Below are 13,313 nucleotides of genomic sequence, written 5' to 3' on the forward strand. Positions count from 1 at the left end.
GGGCTCGTCCGGGATTTGAACCCGGGACCTCTCGCACCCGAAGCCAGAATCATACCCTTAGACCAACGAGCCTGGGCACAGAAGCGCTACGGCTCCCACCCTGCTCCGAGGGTTGGTGGCAGAGAGTGGGAGACTACATCCCAAAGCAAGAAACGCCACATGGTGCTCTCTTCTGCAGTATGACTAGAGTCATTTGCATGGTCGTCATCGAACATGACATAAAAAGCCTCTATCCTTTAGACATTTTGTCCCAGATTTACAAGAAAATGACTGAGCGCGACGCTGTGCCAAATTTGCAAGCCCCACGCTCCGTCATTTTCAAAATGCAGGGAAGCGCCGTATTTAGTAGAATACAGCGCACCCCTGTGCTTCCCCCTGCGCCAGCTCTAAATTAGCTGCTGAGCGCCAACGCAGCCGTTCTTGCACCATGGTACAAGGATGACTGCGTTGAGGGGGAAATTGTTTTTGTGCAGGAAGGGACACCTTCCTGGCCAAAAGAAAAATCTTCAATGGTGATTTGCTCTTACTTCGTTGTGTGCTGCAGAATGCAGCACACATAGAAAGAGAAAAAACGAGGAGAAATTAAAACATTTCTCCTCAGTGCGCCACTCTAACGATTCCCCTGGGATGGCGTTGGATTTAGGCGCTGACGCAGATTTACGACAACTCCTAAATCTGGAGCAGCATCAAAATGCTATGGTGTTGCTGTGGCACACTCACAGCAACACCCATTGCACGCCCCTTCCAGGGAAAGCGATGCGTGCTAAGGTGCCGTATTTACAAGGTGGTGTTAAGCCACAAAAAGTGGCTGAACGCCATCTTGTAAATACCGCGCAGTGTATAGTGCCACCGGGGCGTCACTAAAAGTGATGCTCCGTTGGCGATTGGGCCTTGTAAGTCTGGCACCTTATTTGCTCAAGGTGTGTGTTCTTGGTGAGGGCAGGAAAGCTTTTTTCGCTCTCATACCTTCCTTCCTTGGCTGGCTTGAATGCGGTAGGCTCAGGCTTCAATGCAAAGGTCAAACAGTGAGCAACTGACTGACGCAAGCTGGCGCAACTCCTCTTGGTGAGCTGTGACAGATGCCTCAGGAGCGTAGTACCTCACGATGGTGAGGGATAGACACAGTCTCTTTTATCTCAGCTTGCCTGTCAGCTGAGTCAGGAAATGCAAATACTGGGAAAAAGCCCAGCGACTTGCTGTATTTGCTTGGCTTCGAACCAGGGACCTTTTGCATGTGAGGTGCGCATGATAACCACTACACTACACAAACAGACACACTTGCTGGCTTGCTTCATGTGGCTATGCATTGTACTGGAACCACCACACTATGGAAACAGACACACCTACTTGCTTTATGTGGCTCTGCATTGGACTGGCATGCAAGGACTGAGGGCTAATGTTCATGACTCTCAAAGCTGAGCCTTCCGGAACACGATCTCTTGCCTTGGAAGAAAGGAACTGGCATCACTTTCATTCCAAGAGGTGATTTCAGAACTGGACCCGAAATTACCATGGAGAAGCACTGTGCATTTAATGTTCCTATGAGCACTGCTGCTCCAGCACAGAAAAGCAGTTGCAAAGAAATCTCGCATACCTTCATGATGCTGAACCGTCTCAACGCAGGTATAAAGCATGTATTGCATTGCAACATGACAACTTACAAGAGTGAAAAGCAGAAATACTCCTGTTTAAAACACAGACTGAACATATGAAGGTAAGGGTTTGTCTGGGATTTGAACCAAGGTCCTCTCACACCTGAAGCGAGAATCATACCCCTATACCAACTAGACTGCTGCTGCAGAGGCATTTGAAACATCTTCTGAAGCGTCTTTCAGAAAAGCAGGGCCATTCGGAGGCTCTCTCTCTAAGCGTGCCATAGCAATTGATGTTTTCTGTCAAGGATTTTTTGCTTGTCTCTAGCAAAGGAAAGAGGTAGTCAAGATGCCCTGTGCCAGTGAGCTGAACTAGGGCACTGATGTGAAAAGCAGACCCTTTTTGGTAGTTGTAACCCTCTGCAAGTCCTGGACCCTTGCACCTTAGACTTCCAGACCAGAAGCACTGAAGGGCCTGCTAGCTCTTGAGCCAGAGAAGCATGCCTCTTGGATTCAAGCACACTTGCTCGCTCAGGCGAGATTTATAGTAGTGGCTCATAGGCCTGAAACACTCACCTGGGAGACGCGGGGTGGCTGATTTCCCGGAATGGCCCTTGATGGGGAAATCACCTCCTTTCCCCCGCCTCATTTCAGAATTGTGTGCAAGTCGCAAGACAGTGTTCAGGGGTTCATGGGTACTGCCTACTCCCAGCTGCCTCTCTGTCTTCTTCATGTAAATTGCAAGTCACGAGGAGGCACCATTGCCAATATGCTCCGCCCACCTAACCAAGAAACCCAGTTTGAGCTTGTCTGCCTGTGTTGTTGCAGGGGCAGTGTCTTCTTTGCCCAAAAGGTGGCAGGAGAGACTCACTTCAAACGATAGAATCAACTGCTTAAGTAGAAACCAGCATGGTAGTTACTGTCATAAAGTGCAGCTCTAACAGAAGGTGTGCCTGAGATGCCCCTTCCAGTAATACACAGAATTTTGATTGAGGGCCCAGCCGATGGGTTGGTGGATTTCTCCTCACATGCCACAGCAGCTTCCAAAGATAGTGGTGTGAGGAGCTGGCTCTGCAAGCAGAGCAAGATTTAAGGGAAGAAAACACACCTGTTAGGAGTGGGATTTGAACCCACGCCTCCATGAAGAGACCAGAAGGCTCAGCTTCACTGAAGATCAAGCTCTCTTGAGTCTGGCACCTTAGACCACTCGGCCATCCTGACAGCCAAAACATTATGCATGTCTGACTCTTCAGTCTGCACTTGTTGATGCTGCCGCTTGCAATGTTCCTATCAAAGTCACAGCTTTAAAGGCCCCACAATATAACATGGGCAAGAAAAAAAAAAACAACAGAACAAGAAACAAGGCACATGCACGACCACCGAGGGATGCAGATAACTTTTTATCGTCCTGCAATAGTAAAGCACATTTTACACAGGTCACAAGTTTTTAAAGGTCATTTCTGTCTAAGTGTGCATTGAGAGAGACTGAGGTTTTAGTGAGCAAACACAAAAGCTACTGCTGCCCAGTGTCGAACCGGGGACCTTTTGCGTGTGAGGCAAATGTGATTACCACTACACTACAGAAACAAGCTTGCTGGTTTGACTGAAGGAGCACAGTTCCCCTCATATGTTTGCCCGATTTCCTCTATACTTGATCAGCGGTTGCTCAGAATGCGAGGGGTAAGTGTGAAAATTGCAGCGGTGTCAGCCAGCATGCATACACTCAGACGTCCTGAAAAGTCACAGCTGCGGGCAGAGACAGACAAATATCTGATGCCTAAATGCCAGGAACGTAAGCCTGTGAAATCATCACACAGGGCGCACTGAGAGCAAGCAGGAAGGAAGCCAAGGCATTGTAATCCATTTTTCGCCTGAGGCAAAAAATATGTTTTGCGCAACAATGCTTCGAGTGGAATGAGAAATGTTGAGGGGTTGTGTATTTTGAGCAGGATTTGATTGTTTTCCGCTAAAATGGGCTCGTCGGGGATTTGAACCCGGGACCTCTCGCACCCGAAGCGAGAATCATACCCCTAGACCAACGAGCCTGGGCACACAAGTGCTATGGCTCCCACCCTGCTCCGAGGGTTGGTGGCAGAGAGTGGGAGACTACATCCCAAAGCAAGAAACGCCACATGGTGCTCTCTTCTTCAGTATGACTAGAGTCATTTGCATGGTCGTCATCGAACATGACATAAAAAGCCTCTATCCTTTAGACATTTTGTCCCAGATTTACAAGAAAATGACTGAGCGCGACGCTGTGCCAAATTTGCAAGCCACACGCTCCGTCATTTTCAAAATGCAGGGAAGCGCCGTATTTAGTAGAATACAGCGCACCCCTGTGCTTCCCCCTGCGCCAGCTCTAAATTAGCTGCTGAGCGCCAACGCAGCCGTTCTTGCACCATGGTACAAGGATGAATGCGTTGAGGGGGAAATTGTTTTTGTGCAGGAAGGGACACCTTCCTGGCCAAAAGAAAAATCTTCAATGGTGATTTGCTCTTACTTCTATGTGTGCTGCAGAATGCAGCACACATAGAAAGAGAAAAAACGAGGAGAAATGAAAACATTTCTCCTCAGTGCGCCACTCTAACGATACCCCTGGGATGGCGTTGGATTTTGGCGCTGACGCAGATTTACGACAACTCCTAAATCTGGAGCAGCATCAAAATGCTATGGTGTTGCTGTGGCACACTCACAGCAACACCCATTGCACGCCCCTTCCAGGGAAAGCGCTGCGTGCTAAGGTGCCGTATTTACAAGGTGGTGTTAAGCCACAAAAAGTGGCTGAACGCCATCTTGTAAATACCGCGCAGTGCATAGTGCCACCGGGCCGTCACTAAAAGTGATGCTCCGTTGGCGATTGGGCCTTGTAAGTCTGGCACCTTATTTGCTCAAGGTGTGTGTTCTTGGTGAGGGCAGGAAAGCTTTTTTCGCTCTCATACCTTCCTTCCTTGGCTGGCTTGAATGCGGTAGGCTCAGGCTTCAATGCAAAGGTCAAACAGTGAGCAACTGACTGACATAAACTGGCGCAACTCCTCTTGGTGAGCTGTGACAGATGCCCCGGGAGCGTAGTACCTCACCATGGTGAGGGATAGACACAGTCTCTTTTATCTCAGCTTGCCTGTCAGCTGAGTCAGGAAATGCAAATACTGGGAAAAAGCCCAGCGACTTGCTGTTTTTGCTTGGCTTTGAACCAGGGACCTTTTGCATGTGAGGTGCGCATGATAACCACTACACTACACAAACAGACACACTTGCCGGCTTGCTTCATGTGGCTATGCATTGTACTGGAACCACCACACTATGGAAACAGACACACCTGCTTGCTTTATGTGGCTCTGCATTGGACTGGGATGCAAGGACTGAGGGCCAATGTTAATGACGCTCAAAGCTGAGCCTTCCGGAACACGATCTCTTGCCTTGGAAGAAAGGAACTGGCATCACTTTCATTCCAAGAGGTGATTTCAGAACTGGACCCGAAATTACCATGGAGAAGCACTGTGCATTTAATGTTCCTGTGAGCACTGCTGCTCCAGCACAGAAAAGCAGTTGCAAAGAAATCTCGCATACCTTCATGATGCTGAACCGTCTCAACGCAGGTATAAAGCATGTATTGCATTGCAACATGACAACTTACAAGAGTGAAAAGCAGAAATACTCCTGTTTAAAACACAGACTGAACCTATAAAGGTAAGGGTTTGTCTGGGATTTGAACCAAGGTCCTCTCACACCCGAAGCGAGAATCATACCCCTATACCAACTACACTGCTGCTGCAGAGGCATTTGAAACATCTTCTGAAGCGTCTTTCAGTAAAGCAGGGCCATTCGGAGGCTCTCTCTCTAAGCGTGCCATAGCAATTGATGTTTTCTGTCAAGGATTTTTTGTTTGTCTCTAGCAAGGAAAGAGGTAGTCAAGATGCCCTGTGCCAGTGAGCTGAACTAGGGCACTGATGTGAAAAGCAGACCCTTTCTGGTAGTTGTAACCCTCTGCAAGTCCTGGACCCTTGCACCTTATACTTCCAGACCAGAAGCACTGAAGGGCCTGCTAGCTCTTGAGCCAGAGAAGCATGCCTCTTGGATTCAAGCACACTTGCTCGCTCAGCGCTCGATCAGGCTCGATCAGGCAAGATTTATAGTAGTGGCTCATAGGCCTGAAACACTCACCTGGGAGACGCGGGTGGCTGATTTCCCGGAATGGCCCTTGATGGGGAAATCACCTCCTTTCCCCCGCCTCATTTCAGAATTGTGTGCAAGTCGCAAGACAGTGTTCAGGGGTTCATGGGTACTGCCTACTCCCAGCTGCCTCTCTGTCTTCTTCATGTAAATTGCAAGTCACGAGGAGGCACCATTGCCAATATGCTCCGCCCACCTAACCAAGAAACCCAGTTTGAGCTTGTCTGCCTGTGTTGTTGCAGGGGCAGTGTCTTCTTTGCCCAAAAGGTGGCAGGAGAGACTCACTTCAAACGATAGAATCAACTGCTTAAGTAGAAACCAGCATGGTAGTTACTGTCATAAAGTGCAGCTCTAACAGAAGGTGTGTCTGAGATGCCCCTTCCAGTAATACACAGAATTTTGATTGAGGGCCCAGCCGATGGGTTAGTGGATTTCTCCTCACATGCCACAGCAGCTTCCAAAGATAGTGGTGTGAGGAGCTGGCTGTGCAAGCAGAGCAAGATTTAAGGTAAGAAAACACACCTGTTAGGAGTGGGATTTGAACCCACGCCTCCATGAAGAGACCAGAAGGCTCAGCTTCACTGAAGATCAAGCTCTCTTGAGTCTGGCACCTTAGACCACTCGGCCATCCTGACAGCCGAAACATTGTGCAGGTCTGACTCTTCAGTCTGTACTTGTTGATGCTGCCGCTTGCAATGTTCCTATCAAAGTCACAGCTTTAAAGGCACCACAATATAACATGGCCAAGAAAAAAAAAAAAAAACAGAACAAGAAACAAGGCACATGCACGACCACCGAGGGATGCAGATAACTTTTTATCGTCCTGCAATAGTAAAGCACATTTTACACAGGTCACAAGTTTTTAAAGGTCATTTCTGTCTCAGTGTGCATTGAGAGAGACTGAGGTTTTAGTGAGCAAACACAAAAGCTACTGCTGCCCAGTGTCGAACCGGGGACCTTTTGCGTGTGAGGCAAATGTGATAACCACTACACTACAGAAACAAGCTTGCTGGCTTGACTGAAGGAGCACAGTTCCCCTCATATGTTTGCCCGATTTCCTCTATACTTGATCAGCAGTTGATCAGAATGCGAGGGGTAAGTGTGAAAATTGCAGCGGTGTCAGCCAGCATGCATACACTCAGACGTCCTGAAAAGTCACAGCTGCGGGCAGAGACAGACAAATATCTGATGCCTAAATGCCAGGAACGCAAGCCTGTGAAATCATCACACAGGGCGCACTGAGAGCAAGCAGGAAGGAAGCCAAGGCATTGTAATCCATTTTTCGCCTGAGGCAAAAAATATGTTTTGCGCAACAATGCTTCGAGTGGAATGAGAAATGTTGAGGGGTTGTGTATTTTGAGCAGGATTTGATTGTTTTCCGCTAAAATGGGCTCGTCCGGGATTTGAACCCGGGACCTCTCGCACCCGAAGCGAGAATCATACCCCTAGACCAACCAGCCTGGGGACAGAAACGCTACGGCTCCCACCCTGCTCCGAGGGTTGGTGGCAGAGAGTGGGAGACTACATCCCAAAGCAAGAAACGCCACATGGTGCTCTCTTCTGCAGTATGACTAGAGTCATTTGCATGGTCGTCATCGAACATGACATAAAAAGCCTCTATCCTTTAGACATTTTGTCCCAGATTTACAAGAAAATGACTGAGCGCGACGCTGTGCCAAATTTGCAAGCCCCACGCTCCGTCATTTTCAAAATGCAGGGAAGCGCCGTATTTAGTAGAATACAGCGCACCCCTGTGCTTCCCCTTGCGCCAGCTCTAAATTAGCTGCTGAGCGCCAACGCAGCTGTTCTTGCACCATGGTACAAGGATGACTGCGTTGAGGGGGAAATTGTTTTTGTGCAGGAAGGGACACCTTCCTGGCCAAAAGAAAAATCTTCAATGGTGATTTGCTCTTACTTCTATGTGTGCTGCAGAATTTACGACAACTCCTAAATCTGGAGCAGCATCAAAATGCTATGGTGTTGCTGTGGCACACTCACAGCAACACCCATTGCACGCCCCTTCCAGGGAAAGCGCTGCGTGCTAAGGTGCCGTATTTACAAGGTGGTGTTAAGCCACAAAAAGTGGCTGAACGCCATCTTGTAAATACCGCGGAGTGCATAGTGCCACCGGGGCGTCACTAAAAGTGATGCTCCGTTGGCGATTGGGCCTTGTAATTCTGGCACCTTATTTGCTCAAGGTGTGTGTTCTTGGTGAGGTCAGGAAAGCTATTTTCGCTCTCATACCTTCCTTCCTTGGCTGGCTTGAATGCGGTAGGCTCAGGCTTCAATGCAAAGGTCAAACAGTGAGCAACTGACTGACGTAAGCTGGCGCAACTCCTCTTGGTTAGCTGTGACAGATGCCCCAGGAGCGTAGTACCTCACGATGGTGAGGGATAGACACAGTCTCTTTTATCTCAGCTTGCCGTCAGCTGAGTCAGGAAATGCAAATACTGGGAAAAAGCCCAGCGACTTGCTGTCTTTGCTTGGCTTCAAACCAGGGACCTTTTGTATGTGAGGTGCGCATGATAACCACTACACTACACAAACAGACACACTTGCCGGTTTGCTTCATGTGGCTATGCATTGTACTGGAACCACCACACTATGGAAACAGACACACCTGCTTGCTTTATGTGGCTCTGCATTGGACTGGGATGCAAGGACTGAGGGCCAATGTTCATGACGCTCAAAGCTGAGCCTTCCGGAACACGATCTTTTGCCTTGGAAGAAAGGAACTGGCATCACTTTCATTCCAAGAGGTGATTTCAGAACTGGAACCGAAATTACCATGGAGAAGCACTGTGCATTTAATGTTCCTATGAGCACTGCTGCTCCAGCACAGAAAAGCAGTTGCAAAGAAATCTCGCATACCTTCATGATGCTGAACCGTCTCAACGCAGGTATAAAGCATGTATTGCATTGCAGCATGACATCTTACAAGAGTGAAAAGCAGAAATACTCCTGTTTAAAACACAGACTGAACCTATAAAGGTAAGGGTTTGTCTGGGATTTGAACCAAGGTCCTCTCACACCCGAAGCGAGAAACATACCCCTATACCAACTAGACTGCTGCTGCAGAGGCATTTGAAACATCTTCTGAAGCGTCTTTCAGAAAAGCAGGGCCATTTGGAGGCTCTCTCTCTAAGCGTGCCATAGCAATTGATGTTTTCTGTCAAGGATTTTTTGTTTGTCTCTAAAAGGAAAGAGGTAGTCAAGATGCCCTGTGCCAGTGAGGTGAACTAGGGCACTGATGTGAAAAGCAGACCCTTTCTGGTAGTTGTAACCCTCTGCAAGTCCTGGACCCTTGCACCTTAGACTTCCAGACCAGAAGCACTGAAGGGCCTGCTAGCTCTTGAGCCAGAGAAGCATGCCTCTTGGATTCAAGCACACTTGCTCGATCAGGCTCGATCATGCGATATTTATAGTAGTGGCTCATAGGCCTGAAACACTCACCTGGGAGACGCGGGGTGGCTGATTTCCCGGAATGGCCCTTGATGGGGAAATCACCTCCTTTCCCCCGCCTCATTTCAGAATTGTGAGCAAGTCGCAAGACAGTGTTCAGGGGTTCATGAGTACTGCCTACTCCCAGCTGCCTCTCTGTCTTCTTCATGTAAATTGCAAGTCACGAGGAGGCACCATTGCCAATATGCTCCGCCCACCTAACCAAGAAACCCAGTTTGAGCTTGTCTGCCTGTGTTGTTGCAGGGGCAGTGTCTTCTTTGCCCAAAAGGTGGCAGGAGAGACTCACTTCAAACGATAGAATCAACTGCTTAAGTAGAAACCAGCATGGTAGTTACTGTCATAAAGTGCAGCTCTAACAGAAGGTGTGCCTGAGATGCCCCTTCCAGTAATACACAGAATTTTGATTGAGGGCCCAGCCGATGGGTTGGTGGATTTCTCCTCACATGCCACAGCAGCTTCCAAAGATAGTGGTGTGAGGAGCTGGCTGTGCAAACAGAGCAAGATTTAAGGGAAGAAAACAAACCTGTTAGGAGTGGGATTTGAAGCCACGCCTCCATGAAGAGACCAGAAGGCTCAACTTCACTGAAGATCAAGCTCTCTTGAGTCTGGCACCTTAGACCACTCGGCCATCCTGACAGCCAAAACATTGTGCAGGTCTGACTCTTCAGTCTGCACTTGTTGATGCTGCCGCTTGCAATGTTCCTATCAAAGTCACAGCTTTAAAGGCCCCACAATATAACATGGCCAAGAAAAAGAAAAAAAACAGAACAAGAAACAAGGCACATGCACGACCACCGAGGGATGCAGATAACTTTTTATCGTCCTGCAATAGTAAAGCACATTTTACACAGGTCACAAGTTTTTAAAGGTCATTTCTGTCTAAGTGTGCATTGAGAGAGACTGAGGTTTTAGTGAGCAAACACAAAAGCTACTGCTGCCCAGTGTCGAACCGGGGACCTTTTGCGTGTGAGGCAAATGTGATTACCACTACACTACAGAAACAAGCTTGCTAGCTTGACTAAAGGAGCACAGTTCCCCTCATATGTTTGCCCGATTTCCTCTATACTTGATTAGCAGTTGCTCAGAATGCGAGGGGTAAGTGTGAAAATTGCAGCGGTGTCAGCCAGCATGCATACACTCAGACGTCCTGAAAAGTCACAGCTGCGGGCAGAGACAGACAAATATCTGATGCCTAAATGCCAGGAACGCAATCCTGTGAAATCATCACACAGGGCGCACTGAGAGCAAGCAGGAAGGAAGCCAAGGCATTGTAATCCATTTTTCGCCTGAGGCAAAAATTATGTTTTGCGCAACAATGCTTCGAGTGGAATGAGAAATGTTGAGGGGTTGTGTATTTTGAGCAGGATTTGATTGTTTTCCGCTAAAATTGGCTTGTCCGGGATCTGAACCCGGGACCTCTCGCACCCGAAGCGAGAATCATACCCCTAGACCAACGAACCTGGGCACAGAAGCGCTATGGTTCCCACCCTGCTCCGAGGGTTGGTGGCAGAGAGTGGGAGACTACATCCCAAAGCAAGAAAAGCCACATGGTGCTCTCTTCTGCAGTATGACTAGAGTCATTTGCATGGTCATCATCGAACATGACATAAAAAGCCTCTATCCTTTAGACATTTTGTCCCAGATTTACAAGAAAATGACTGAGCGCGACGCTGTGCCAAATTTGCAAGCCCCACGCTCAGTCATTTTCAAAGTGCAGGGAAGCGCCGTATTTAGTAGAATACAGCGCACCCCTGTGCTTCCCCCTGCGCCAGCTCTAAATTAGCTGCTGAGCGCCAACGCAGCCGTTCTTGCACCATGGTACAAGGATGACTGCGTTGAGGGGGAAATTGTTTTTGTGCAGGAAGGGACACCTTCCTGGCCAAAAGAAAAATCTTCAATGGTGATTTGCTCTTACTTCTATGTGTGCTGCAGAATGCAGCACACAAAGAAAGAGAAAAAACGTGGAGAAATGAAAACATTTCTCCTCAGTGCGCCACTCTAACGATACCCCTGGGATGGCGTTGGATTTTGGCGCTGACGCAGATTTACGACAACTCCTAAATCTGGAGCAGCATCAAAATGCTATGGTGTTGCTGTGGCACACTCACAGCAACACCCATTGCACGCCCCTTCCAGGGAAAGCTCTGAATGCTAAGGTGCCGTATTTACAAGGTGATGTTAAGCCACAAAAAGTGGCTGAACGCAATCTTGTAAATACCGCGCAGTGCATAGTGCCACCGGGGCGTCACTAAAAGTGATGCTCCGTTGGCGATTGGGCCTTGTAAGTATGGCACCTTATTTGCTCAAGGTGTGTGTTCTTGGTGAGGGCAGGAAAGCTATTTTCGCTCTCATACCTTCCTTCCTTGGCTGGCTTGAATGCGGTAGGCTCAGGCTTCAATGCAAAGGTCAACAGTGAGCAACTGACTGACGTAAGCTGGCGCAACTCCTCTTGGTGAGCTGTGACAGATGCCTCAGGAGGGTAGTACCTCACGATGGTGAGGGATAGACACAGTCTCTTTTATCTCAGCTTGCCTGTCAGCTGAGTCAGGAAATGCAAATACTGGGAAAAAGCCCAGCGACTTGCTGTATTTGCTTGGCTTCAAACCAGGGACCTTTTGCATGTGAGGTGCGCATGATAACCACTACACTACACAAACAGACACACTTGCCGGCTTGCTTCATGTGGCTATGCATTGTACTGGAACCACCACACTATGGAAACAGACACACCTGCTTGCTTTATGTGGCTCTGCATTGGACTGGGATGCAAGGACTGAGGGCCAATGTTCATGACGCTCAAAGCTGAGCCTTCCGGAACACGATCTCTTGCCTTGGAAGAAAGGAACTGGCATCACTTTCATTCCAAGAGGTGATTTCAGAACTGGACCCGAAATTACCATGGAGAAGCACTGTGCATTTAACGTTCCTATGAGCACTGCTGCTCCAGCACAGAAAAGCAGTTGCAAAGAAATCTCGCATACCTTCATGATGCTGAACCGTCTCAACGCAGGTATAAAGCATTTATTGCATTGCAACATGACATCTTACAAGAGTGAAAAGCAGAAATACTCCTGTTTAAAACACAGACTGAACCTATAAAGGTAAGGGTTTGTCTGGGATTTGAACCAAGGTCCTCTCACACCCGAAGCGAGAATCATACCCCTATACCAACTAGACTGCTGCTGCAGAGGCATTTGAAACATCTTCTGAAGCGTCTTTCAGAAAAGCAGGGCCATTTGGAGGCTCTCTCTCTAAGCGTGCCATAGCAATTGATGTTTTCTGTCAAGGATTTTTTGTTAGTCTCTAGCAAGGAAAGAGGCAGTCAAGATGCCCTGTGCCAGTGAGCTGAACTAGGGCACTGATGTGAAAAGCAGACCCTTTCTGGTAGTTGTAACCCTCTGCAAGTCCTGGACCCTTGCATCTTAGACTTCCAGACCAGAAGCACTGAAGGGCCTGCTAGCTCTTGAGCCAGAGAAGCATGCCTCTTGGATTCAAGCAGACTTGCTTGCTCAGGGCTCGATCAGGCCCGATCAGGCGAGATTTATAGTAGTGGCTCATAGGCCTGAAACACTCACCTGGGAGACGCGGGGTGGCTGATTTCCCGGAATGGCCCTTGATGGGGAAATCACCTCCTTTCCCCGCCTCATTTCAGAATTGTGTGCAAGTCGCAAGACAGTGTTCAGGGGTTCATGGGTGCTGCCTACTCCCAGCTGCCTCTCTGTCTTCTTCATGTAAATTGCAAGTCACGAGGAGGCACCATTGCCAATATGCTCCGCCCACCTAACCAAGAAACCCAGTTTGAGCTTGTCTGCCTATGTTGTTGCAAGGGCAGTGTCTTATTTGCCCAAAAGGTGGCAGGAGAGACTCACTTCAAACGATAGAATCAACTGCTTAAGTAGAAACCAGCATGGTAGTTACTGTCATAAAGTGCAGCTCTAACAGAAGGTGTGCCTGAGATGCCCCTTCCAGTAATACACAGAATTTTGATTGAGGGCCCAGCCGATGGGTTGGTGGATTTCTCCTCACATGCCACAGCAGCTTCCAAAGATAGTGGTGTGAGGAGCTGGCTGTGCAAGCAGAGCAAGATTT

At 48.5% G+C, this 13,313-nt stretch overlaps 3 non-coding genes across 3 annotated transcripts; all 3 read right to left on the minus strand.

The window, feature by feature from the left end:
- TRNAP-CGG (transfer RNA proline (anticodon CGG)) lies at window positions 1–72 on the minus strand. Its single transcript has one exon. It is a non-coding gene; the product is annotated as a tRNA-Pro (tRNA).
- Window positions 73–3,565: 3,493 nt separating this feature from the next.
- On the minus strand, window positions 3,566–3,637 carry TRNAP-CGG (transfer RNA proline (anticodon CGG)). The gene has a single exon. It is a non-coding gene; the product is annotated as a tRNA-Pro (tRNA).
- Window positions 3,638–7,150: 3,513 nt separating this feature from the next.
- Window positions 7,151–7,222, minus strand: TRNAP-CGG (transfer RNA proline (anticodon CGG)). The gene has a single exon. It is a non-coding gene; the product is annotated as a tRNA-Pro (tRNA).
- Between the last annotated feature and the right edge of the window lie 6,091 nt (window positions 7,223–13,313).

This window comes from Pleurodeles waltl, unplaced genomic scaffold, assembly GCF_031143425.1.
Source record: "Pleurodeles waltl isolate 20211129_DDA unplaced genomic scaffold, aPleWal1.hap1.20221129 scaffold_72, whole genome shotgun sequence".
In the NCBI taxonomy this organism is placed as follows: domain Eukaryota; kingdom Metazoa; phylum Chordata; class Amphibia; order Caudata; family Salamandridae; genus Pleurodeles; species Pleurodeles waltl.